This window comes from Lithobates pipiens, unplaced genomic scaffold, assembly GCF_037356315.1.
Source record: "Lithobates pipiens isolate NorthernLeopardFrog02 unplaced genomic scaffold, aLitPip1_a1.2 Scaffold_28, whole genome shotgun sequence".
NCBI classification, from domain to species: Eukaryota; Metazoa; Chordata; class Amphibia; order Anura; family Ranidae; genus Lithobates; species Lithobates pipiens.
The window spans coordinates 230411156-230421694 of record NW_027507789.1 but is presented as its reverse complement, the minus strand read 5'-3'; the positions used below and the strand labels follow the sequence as shown (position 1 = coordinate 230421694).

Genomic DNA, 10539 nt, shown 5'->3' with positions numbered 1-10539 from the left:
CAGCACAAATCCCCCCCCCAATCTTCCCTCTAAGCACAAATCTTCTCTCATTCCCCTTCCCCACACAAAGCCACCTAAATTAACACTCTTATCATACCCCCACAAATTTACCCTCCTAGAACAATACTTACCCTCTGCCACCCTCTAAGTTCCCCCTTGCAACAAAAACCCCCTCCCCCTAATCTCCTTGCGGTGCCCCCTTCACCTCACATGACAGTGCCCAGGGCAGCCACCCCTTCTGTCCACCCCTTTTCCCAGCCCTGCTGATATCCTTGGGTTTCTCCAGTCGTCCCTGGATAAGGGGCTTAGCCTGCGAACATTAAAGGTTCGGGTGTCTGTTTTGTTGCCTCTCACAAAGTCTGGTTGGGCGGATAATCTCTTTCAACCCAATCTTTGGTCAGTGGGACCTGCCCTTGGCTTGGAAGGCCCTGGCCTCCTCCTGCTCCCTCTGGTATTGAACTACGTTTAAGGTCTTCCTCACATCGGGTAAATAAATGCCATTCTGAAGGGTTGTCCTGATGGGTCAGGGGTAGAGATGATCTACAAGTTTGCTGACACCTCCCCACCTGAGCATTGACTACAAATAAGAAATTAATAGAACCTGACCAGGATTCTAACCAATCCCTACTCTTATCTAACATGTTCCATCCATTCTATCAGTATGAGATTCCCCTCCATTGAATGATCTCTCTGTGTACCTCTCATTCATTCATACAACTCAAATTCTGTTTAGAATGAAATAATAAATTCACTTTCTGGAGAATGTTACACATTGCACCCATATTTAGGGAGTAACATGCTCCATGTCTGGACCCCCCCCCCCCGCACCCCCCGATATTCCCTGTGACAGCAGATGGATGCCAGTCCATCTCTCTTTTCCAAATCAAACAGCCGAACAGGCTCCGCCCCCACAACCACTTCATTCATTCACAACAATGTGGGAATGAGATAACTACAAGTCCCTTCTTCCACCCCCGCAGACGGCCGACAGTTCTCAATGGACTATGAGGGCACTGATGAGCCTTATTGTAGTTCTCTGACACTTCCTCCTCCAGCTTGGTCACTGTCTGTCTGTACAGCGGTATGGAAGGAAGCTTCTGCAGGAGCCTGACCTTGCACCCATAATCTACTGATCGCAGGTGCAATGCTCTGCAAGCTGATTAGAAAAACAATAATAAATGCACATTTTTTTACCTGCAGAAATATCTGCATTTATTATTTTTATCAAAAAGGCAAACTTATCCTTTCATTTAGATGACATAATGTAACCCTATCCACGTCACTCCCATATTTGTCTTGTCACACAAAAGAAATGAAACTCACTGAATACAAAGTACAAGGAAAAAATTCTTCACTTTCCCAACATCACCGAGAGAGAGAGACAGAGAGAGAGAGACAGAGAGAGAGAGAGAGAGAGAGAGAGAGAGAGAGAGAGAGAGAGAGAGAGAGAGCGGGTCTGCACAATGTAAGTGACCAATATAATCATAATAATAAAGTGCTGGGAAATGTGCGATGTTCTGCAGATCTGTAGAGAGGTCAGTGATGGGATAATCTTCACAATATATGAATGTGGGGGGGGGGGGGGGGAGCAATGTTCTGTAGAGAGGTCAGTGGTGGAATAATCTGCAGAATATACCAATATGGATCTGTCAGGAGGGGGAGGGGAGGGAGCGACGTTCTGCAGAGAAGTCAGTGGTGGAATAATCTGCAGAATATATCAATATGGATCTGTCAGGAGGGGGAGGGGAGGGAGCGACGTTCTGCAGATCTGTAGAGAGGTCAGTGGTGGAATAATCTGCAGAATATACCAATATGGATCTGTCAGGAGAGGGATGGGAAGGAGCGATGTTCTGCAGATCTGTAGAGAGGTCAGTGGTGGAATAATCTGCAGAATATATCAATATGGATCTGTCAGGATGGGGAGGGGAGGGAGCGACGTTCTGCAGAGAGGTCAGTGGTGGAATAATCTGCAGAATATACCAATATGGATCTGTCAGGAGGGGGAGGGGAGGGAGCGATGTTCTGCAGATCTGTAGAGAGGTCAGTGGTGGAATAATCTGCAGAATATATCAATATGGATCTGTCAGGATGGGGAGGGGAGGGAGCGACGTTCTGCAGAGAGGTCAGTGGTGGAATAATCTGCAGAATATACCAATATGGATCTGTCAGGAGAGGGATGGGAAGGAGCGATGTTCTGCAGATCTGTAGAGAGGTCAGTGGTGGAATAATCTGCAGAATATATCAATATGGATCTGTCAGGAGGGGGAGGGGAGGGAGTGATGTTCTGCAGAGAGGTCAGTGGTGGAATAATCTGCAGAATATATCAATATGGATCTGTCAGGAGGGGGAGGGGAGGGAGTGATGTTCTGCAGAGAGGTCAGTGGTGGAATAATCTGCAGAATATACCAATGTGGATCTGTCAGGAGGGGGAGGGGAGGGAGTGATGTTCTGCAGAGAGGTCAGTGGTGGAATAATCTGCAGAATATACCAATATGGATCTGTCAGGAGGGGGAGGGAGCGATGTTCTGCAGATCTGTAGAGAGGTCAGTGGTGGAATAATCTGCAGAATATATCAATATGGATCTGTCAGGAGGGGGAGGGGAGGGAGCGATGTTCTGCAGATCTGTAGAGAGGTCAGTGATGGGATAATCTGCAGAATATATCAATATGGATCTGTCAGGAGGGGGAGGGGAGGGAGCGATGTTCTGCAGATCTGTAGAGAGGTCAGTGATGGGATAATCTGCAGAATATATCAATATGGATCTGTTGGGAGGGGGAGGGGAGGGAGCGATGCTCTGCAGAGAGGTCAGTGGTGGAATAATACATAATATTGTGTGGTTTTCTCTTCCATGGAGTAGATGTGACTCTGTATTGGGACTCCGGCTGTCAGTCATCAGAGGTCACACCCAGGTAAGGAATGAAGGTGTGTCTGTAGAGAGGCGTCTTATGTACTCTCTGCTGTGGTGACACACATTGGGGGTTATTTACGAAAAAGGAAAATCCACTTTGCACTGAAAGTGCACTTGGAAGTAAACTCGCTGTAGATCTGAGAGGGACATGCGAGGAAAATAAAGAAACAGCATTTCAGCTTGCACATGATTGGATGATAAAATCAGCAGAGCTTCCCCTCATTTCAGATCTTCCCCTCAGATTGAGAGCGACTGCACTTCCATGTGCACTTGCAGTGGAAAGTGGATTTGCCTTTTGTAAACAACCCCCAGTGTCTTCTGCAGAAATCATGTAGAACTGGTTTGGGACGGTTACGATTTTCCCTCATCAGAAATGAAAACCAGTTAAAGTGTCTGTAAACCTCAGACATGAAATCTGAACAAAGCACATCCCTCTATAGTGTGTATATGTCTCAGTCCAGAGCACCGAGTGTTATTTCTGTCTGCTGCCTCCTTCCTCTGCTATTCTGACAAGCTTTACTGCCACCAAGAGTAAAAGGGGTGACAAGGGAGGGAGCTCCAGCACACAGCCTGTGATTGACAGCCCCAGGTCTGTTTCTTTATGAAGGGAGTATGTTCCTTCCCTCCCATCAGCTCTCACTGAGCTCTGCAGAGAGTAACTTCAGCTCTCCACTGCCATATTTCCTGAAGCTCAGACAAGCAGTATAAATTGACGTTAAACATCTGTAGAGGAATCAAGTTGCAGATAAATGGGTACAACTTATGTAGGAGGATTTGTGTCATCTCTGCGTATCACCTGAGGCCGGTCACATCACTGGGAATATGGAGGGATTACACCCACTTTAACCAATGGAAACATAAAAACAGAACTAATCCATGGACTTATTATAGATATAGCTCCAACAGTTTATGCAGCACTTTACAATATAACATGGGACAGTACAATTGTAATAAAGATCAATACATATAGGAGGGCCTTGCTCATGGAGACAGGAGTGGAGGACACTGAATGGAGGTCAGTGGAGGGATTGGTAGAGAGGGGTGGAGGACACTGAATGGAGGTCAGTGGAGGGATTGGTGGAGAGGAGTGGAGGACACTGAATGGAGGTCAGTGGAGGGATTGGTAGAGAGGGGTGGAGGACACTGAATGGAGGTCAGTGGAGGGATTGGTAGAGAGGGGTGGAGGATACTGAATGGAGGTCAGTGGAGGGATTGGTAGAGAGGGGTGGAGGACACTGAATGGAGGTCAGTGGAGGGATTGGTAGAGAGGGGTGGAGGACACTGAATGGAGGTCAGTGGAGGGATTGGTAGAGAGGGGTGGAGGACACTGAATGGAGGTCAGTGGAGGGATTGGTAGAGAGGGGTGGAGGACACTGAATGGAGGTCAGTGGAGGGATTAGCAGAGAGGAGTGGAGGACACTGAATGGAGGTCAGTGGAGGGATTGGTAGAGAGGGGTGGAGGACACTGAATGGAGGTCAGTGGAGGGATTGGTAGAGAGGGGTGGAGGACACTGAATGGAGACCAGTGGAGGGATTGGTAGAGAGGGGTGGAGAACACTGAATGGAGGTCAGTGGAGGGATTAGCAGAGAGGAGTGGAGGACACTGAATGGAGGTCAGTGGAGGGATTGGTAGAGAGGGGTGGAGGACACTGAATGGAGGTCAGTGGAGGGATTGGTAGAGAGGGGTGGAGGACACTGAATGGAGGTCAGTGGAGGGATTGGTAGAGAGGGGTGGAGGATACTGAATGGAGGTCAGTGGAGGGATTGGTAGAGAGGGGTGGAGGACACTGAATGGAGGTCAGTGGAGGGATTGGTAGAGAGGGGTGGAGGACACTGAATGGAGACCAGTGGAGGGATTGGTAGAGAGGGGTGGAGGACACTGAATGGAGGTCAGTGGAGGGATTAGCAGAGAGGAGTGGAGGACACTGAATGGAGGTCAGTGGAGGGATTGGTAGAGAGGGGTGGAGGACACTGAATGGAGGTCAGTGGAGGGATTGGTAGAGAGGGGTGGAGGACACTGAATGGAGACCAGTGGAGGGATTGGTAGAGAGGGGTGGAGAACACTGAATGGAGGTCAGTGGAGGGATTAGCAGAGAGGAGTGGAGGACACTGAATGGAGGTCAGTGGAGGGATTGGTAGAGAGGGGTGGAGGACACTGAATGGAGACCAGTGGATGGATTGGTAGAGAGGGGTGGAGGACACTGAATGGAGGGATTGGTAGAGTGGTGGAGGACACTGAATGGAGGACACTGAATGGAGGGATTGGTAGAGAGGGGTGGAGGACACTGAATGGACACCAGTGGAGGGATTGGTGGAGAGGGGTGGAGGACACTGAACGGAGGTCAGTGGAGGGATTGGTAGAGAGGGGTGGAGGACACTGAATGGAGGTCAGTGGAGGGATCGGTAGAGAGGGGTGGAGGACACTGAATGGAGACCAGTGGGGGGATTGGCAGAGAGGGGTGGAGGACACTGAATGGAGACCAGTGGAGGGATTGGTAGAGAGGGGTGGAGGACACTGAATGGAGGTCAGTGGAGGGATTGGTAGAGAGGGGTGGAGGACACTGAATGGAGACCAGTGGAGGGATTGGTAGAGAGGGGTGGAGAACACTGAATGGAGGTCAGTGGAGGGATTAGCAGAGAGGAGTGGAGGACACTGAATGGAGGTCAGTGGAGGGATTGGTAGAGAGGGGTGGAGGACACTGAATGGAGACCAGTGGATGGATTGGTAGAGAGGGGTGGAGGACACTGAATGGAGGGATTGGTAGAGTGGTGGAGGACACTGAATGGAGGACACTGAATGGAGGGATTGGTAGAGAGGGGTGGAGGACACTGAATGGACACCAGTGGAGGGATTGGTGGAGAGGGGTGGAGGACACTGAATGGAGGTCAGTGGAGGGATTGGTAGAGAGGGGTGGAGGACACTGAATGGAGGTCAGTGGAGGGATCGGTAGAGAGGGGTGGAGGACACTGAATGGAGACCAGTGGAGGGATTGGTAGAGAGGGGTGGAGGACACTGAATGGAGGCCAGTGGATGGATTGGTAGAGAGGGGTGGAGGACACTGAGTGGAGACCAGTGGAGGGATTGGTAGAGAGGGGTGGAGGACACTGAATGGAGGTCAGTGGAGGGATTGGTAGAGAGGGGTGGAGGACACTGAATGGAGACCATTGGAGGGATTGGTAGAGAGGGGTGGAGGACACTGAATGGAGGTCAGTGGAGGGATTGGTAGAGAGGGGTGGAAAACACTGAATGGAGACCAGTGGAGGGATTGGTAGAGAGGGGTGGAGGACACTGAATGGAGGTCAGTGGAGGGATTGGTAGAGAGGAGTGGAGGACACTGAATGGAGGTCAGTGGAGGGATTGGTAGAGAGGGGTGGAGGACACTGAATGGAGGTCAGTGGAGGGATTGGTAGAGAGGGGTGGAGGACACTGAATGGAGGTCAGTGGAGGGATTGGTAGAGAGGGGTGGAGGACACTGAATGGAGACCAGTGGAGGGATTGGTAGAGAGGGGTGGAGGACACTGAATGGAGGTCAGTGGAGGGATTAGCAGAGAGGAGTGGAGGACACTGAATGGAGGTCAGTGGAGGGATTGGTAGAGAGGGGTGGAGGACACTGAATGGAGGGATTGGTAGAGTGGTGGAGGACACTGAATGGAGGACACTGAATGGAGGGATTGGTAGAGAGGGGTGGAGGACACTGAATGGACACCAGTGGAGGGATTGGTGGAGAGGGGTGGAGGACACTGAATGGAGGTCAGTGGAGGGATTGGTAGAGAGGGGTGGAGGACACTGAATGGAGGTCAGTGGAGGGATCGGTAGAGAGGGGTGGAGGACACTGAATGGAGACCAGTGGAGGGATTGGTAGAGAGGGGTGGAGGACACTGAATGGAGGCCAGTGGATGGATTGGTAGAGAGGGGTGGAGGACACTGAGTGGAGACCAGTGGAGGGATTGGTAGAGAGGGGTGGAGGACACTGAATGGAGGTCAGTGGAGGGATTGGTAGAGAGGGGTGGAGGACACTGAATGGAGACCATTGGAGGGATTGGTAGAGAGGGGTGGAGGACACTGAATGGAGGTCAGTGGAGGGATTGGTAGAGAGGGGTGGAAAACACTGAATGGAGACCAGTGGAGGGATTGGTAGAGAGGGGTGGAGGACACTGAATGGAGGTCAGTGGAGGGATTGGTAGAGAGGGGTGGAGGACACTGAATGGAGACCAGTGGAGCGTTTGGTAGAGAGAGGTGGAGGACACTGAATGGAGACCAGTGGAGGGATTGGTAGAGAGGGGTGGAGGACACTGAATGGAGGTCAGTGGAGGGATTGGTAGAGAGGGGTGGAGGACACTGAATGGAGGTCAGTGGAGGGATTGGTAGAGAGGGGTGGAGGACACTGAATGGAGGTCAGTGGAGGGATTAGCAGAGAGGAGTGGAGGACACTGAATGGAGGTCAGTGGAGGGATTGGTAGAGAGGGGTGGAGGACACTGAATGGAGGACAGTGGAGGGATTGGTAGAGAGGGGTGGAGGACACTGAATGGAGACCAGTGGATGGATTGGTAGAGAGGGGTGGAGGACACTGAATGGAGGGATTGGTAGAGTGGGGTGGAGGACACTGAGTGGAGACCAGTGGAGGGATTGGTAGAGAGGGGTGGAGGACATTGAATGGAGGTCAGTGGAGGGATTGGTAGAGAGGGGTGGAGGACACTGAATGGAGACCATTGGAGGGATTGGTAGAGAGGGGTGGAGGACACTGAATGGAGGTCAGTGGAGGGATTGGTAGAGAGGGGTGGAAAACACTGAATGGAGACCAGTGGAGGGATTGGTAGAGAGGGGTGGAGGACACTGAATGGAGGTCAGTGGAGGGATTGGTAGAGAGGGGTGGAGGACACTGAATGGAGACCAGTGGAGGGTTTAGTAGAGAGGGGTGGAGGACACTGAATGGAGACCAGTGGAGGGATTGGTAGAGAGGGGTGGAGGACACCGAATGGAGACCAGTGGAGGGATTGGTAGAGAGGGGTGGAGGACACCGAATGGAGACCAGTGGAGGGATTGGTAGAGAGGGGTGGAGGACACCGAATGGAGGCCAGTGGAGGGATTGGTAGAGAGGGGTGGAGGACACTGAATGGAGGCCAGTGGAGGGATTGGTAGAGAGGGGTGGAGGATACTGAATGGAGGTCAGTGGAGGGATTGGTAGAGAGGGGTGGAGGACACTGAATGGAGACCAGTGGAGGGATTGGTAGAGAGGGGTGGAGGACACTGAATGGAGGTCAGTGGAGGGATTGGTAGAGAGGGGTGGAGGACACTGAATGGAGACCAGTGGAGGGATTGGTAGAGAGGGGTGGAGGACACTGAATGGAGGTCAGTGGAGGGATTGGTAGAGAGGGGTGGAGGATACTGAATGGAGGTCAGTGGAGGGATTGGTAGAGAGGGGTGGAGGACACTGAATGGAGGTCAGTGGAGGGATTGGTAGAGAGGGGTGGAGGACACTGAATGGAGACCAGTGGAGGGATTGGTAGAGAGGGGTGGAGGACACTGAATGGAGGTCAGTGGAGGGATTAGCAGAGAGGAGTGGAGGACACTGAATGGAGGTCAGTGGAGGGATTGGTAGAGAGGGGTGGAGGACACTGAATGGAGGTCAGTGGAGGGATTGGTAGAGAGGGGTGGAGGACACTGAATGGAGGTCAGTGGAGGGATTGGTAGAGAGGGGTGGAGGACACTGAATGGAGACCAGTGGAGGGTTTGGTAGAGAGGGGTGGAGGACACTGAATGGAGACCAGTGGAGGGATTGGTAGAGAGGGGTGGAGGACACCGAATGGAGACCAGTGGAGGGATTGGTAGAGAGGGGTGGAGGACACCGAATGGAGACCAGTGGAGGGATTGGTAGAGAGGGGTGGAGGACACTGAATGGAGGCCAGTGGAGGGATTGGTAGAGAGGGGTGGAGGACACTGAATGGAGGTCAGTGGAGGGATTGGTAGAGAGGGGTGGAGGACACTGAATGGAGGTCAGTGGAGGGATTGGTAGAGAGGGGTGGAGGACACTGAATGGAGACCAGTGGAGGGATTGGTAGAGAGGGGTGGAGGACACTGAATGGAGACCAGTGGAGGGATTGGTAGAGAGGGGTGGAGGACACTGAATGGAGGCCAGTGGAGGGATTGGTAGAGAGGGGTGGAGGACACTGAATGGAGACCAGTGGAGGGATTGGTAGAGAGGGGTGGAGGACACTGAACGGAGACCAGTGGAGGGATTGGTAGAGAGGGGTGGAGGACACTGAACGGAGGCCAGTGGAGGGATTGGTAGAGAGGGGTGGAGGACACTGAATGGAGGTCAGTGGAGGGATTGGTAGAGAGGGGTAGAGGACACTGAATGGAGGTCAGTGGAGGAATTGGCAGAGAGGGGTGGAGGACACTGAATGGAGGTCATTGGAGGGATTGGTAGAGAGGGGTGGAGGACACTGAATGGAGGTCAGTGGAGGGATTGGTAGAGAGGGGTGGAGGACACTGAATGGAGGTCAGTGGAGGGATTGGTAGAGAGGGGTGGACGACACTGAATGGAGGTCAGTGGAGGGATTGGTAGAGAGGGGTGGAGGACACTGTGTGGAGACCAGTTGAGGGATTGGTAGAGAGGGGTGGAGGACACTGAATGGAGACCAGTGGAGGGATTGGTAGAGAGGGGTGGAGGACACTGAATGGAGGTCAGTGGAGGGATTGGTAGAGAGGGGTGGAGGACACTGAACGGAGGCCAGTGGAGGGATTGGTAGAGAGGGGTGGAGGACACTGAATGGAGGTCAGTGGAGGGATTGGTAGAGAGGGGTGGAGGACACTGAATGGAGACCAGTGGAGGGATTGGTAGAGAGGGGTGGAGGACACTGAATGGAGACCAGTGGAGGGATTGGTAGAGAGGGGTGGAGGACACTGAATGGAGGCCAGTGGAGGGATTGGTAGAGAGGGGTGGAGGACACTGAATGGAGACCAGTGGAGGGATTGGTAGAGAGGGGTGGAGGACACTGAATGGAGACCAGTGGATGGATTGGTAGAGAGGGGTGGAGGACACTGAATGGAGGGATTGGTAGAGTGGTGGAGGACACTGAATGGAGGACACTGAATGGAGGGATTGGTAGAGAGGGGTGGAGGACACTGAATGGACACCAGTGGAGGGATTGGTGGAGAGGGGTGGAGGACACTGAATGGAGGTCAGTGGAGGGATTGGTAGAGAGGGGTGGAGGACACTGAATGGAGACCAGTGGAGGGATTGGTAGAGAGGGGTGGAGGACACTGAACGGAGGTCAGTGGAGGGATTGGTAGAGAGGGGTGGAGGACACTGAACGGAGGCCAGTGGAGGGATTGGTAGAGAGGGGTGGAGGACACTGAATGGAGGTCAGTGGAGGGATTGGTAGAGAGGGGTGGAGGACACTGAACGGAGGTCAGTGGAGGGATTGGTAGAGAGGGGTGGAGGACACTGAATGGAGGTCAGTGGAGGGATTGGTAGAGAGGGGTGGACGACACTGAATGGAGGTCAGTGGAGGGATTGGTAGAGAGGGGTGGAGGACACTGTGTGGAGACCAGTTGAGGGATTGGTAGAGAGGGGTGGAGGACACTGAATGGAGACCAGTGGAGGGATTGGTAGAGAGGGGTGGAGG

General features: G+C 52.7%; 1 protein-coding gene across 1 annotated transcript in view; it reads left to right on the top strand.

Moving 5' to 3' along the window:
• Positions 1–1348: 1348 nt before the first annotated feature.
• LOC143936245 (sterile alpha motif domain-containing protein 9-like) overlaps positions 1349–10539 on the top strand; it is a 30784-nt gene continuing 21593 nt past the window's right edge. The window contains exon 1 of the mRNA XM_077460671.1: positions 1349–1465. The gene's annotated coding sequence lies outside the window, so the exon portion shown is untranslated. The remainder of the gene's footprint in view (positions 1466–10539) is intronic.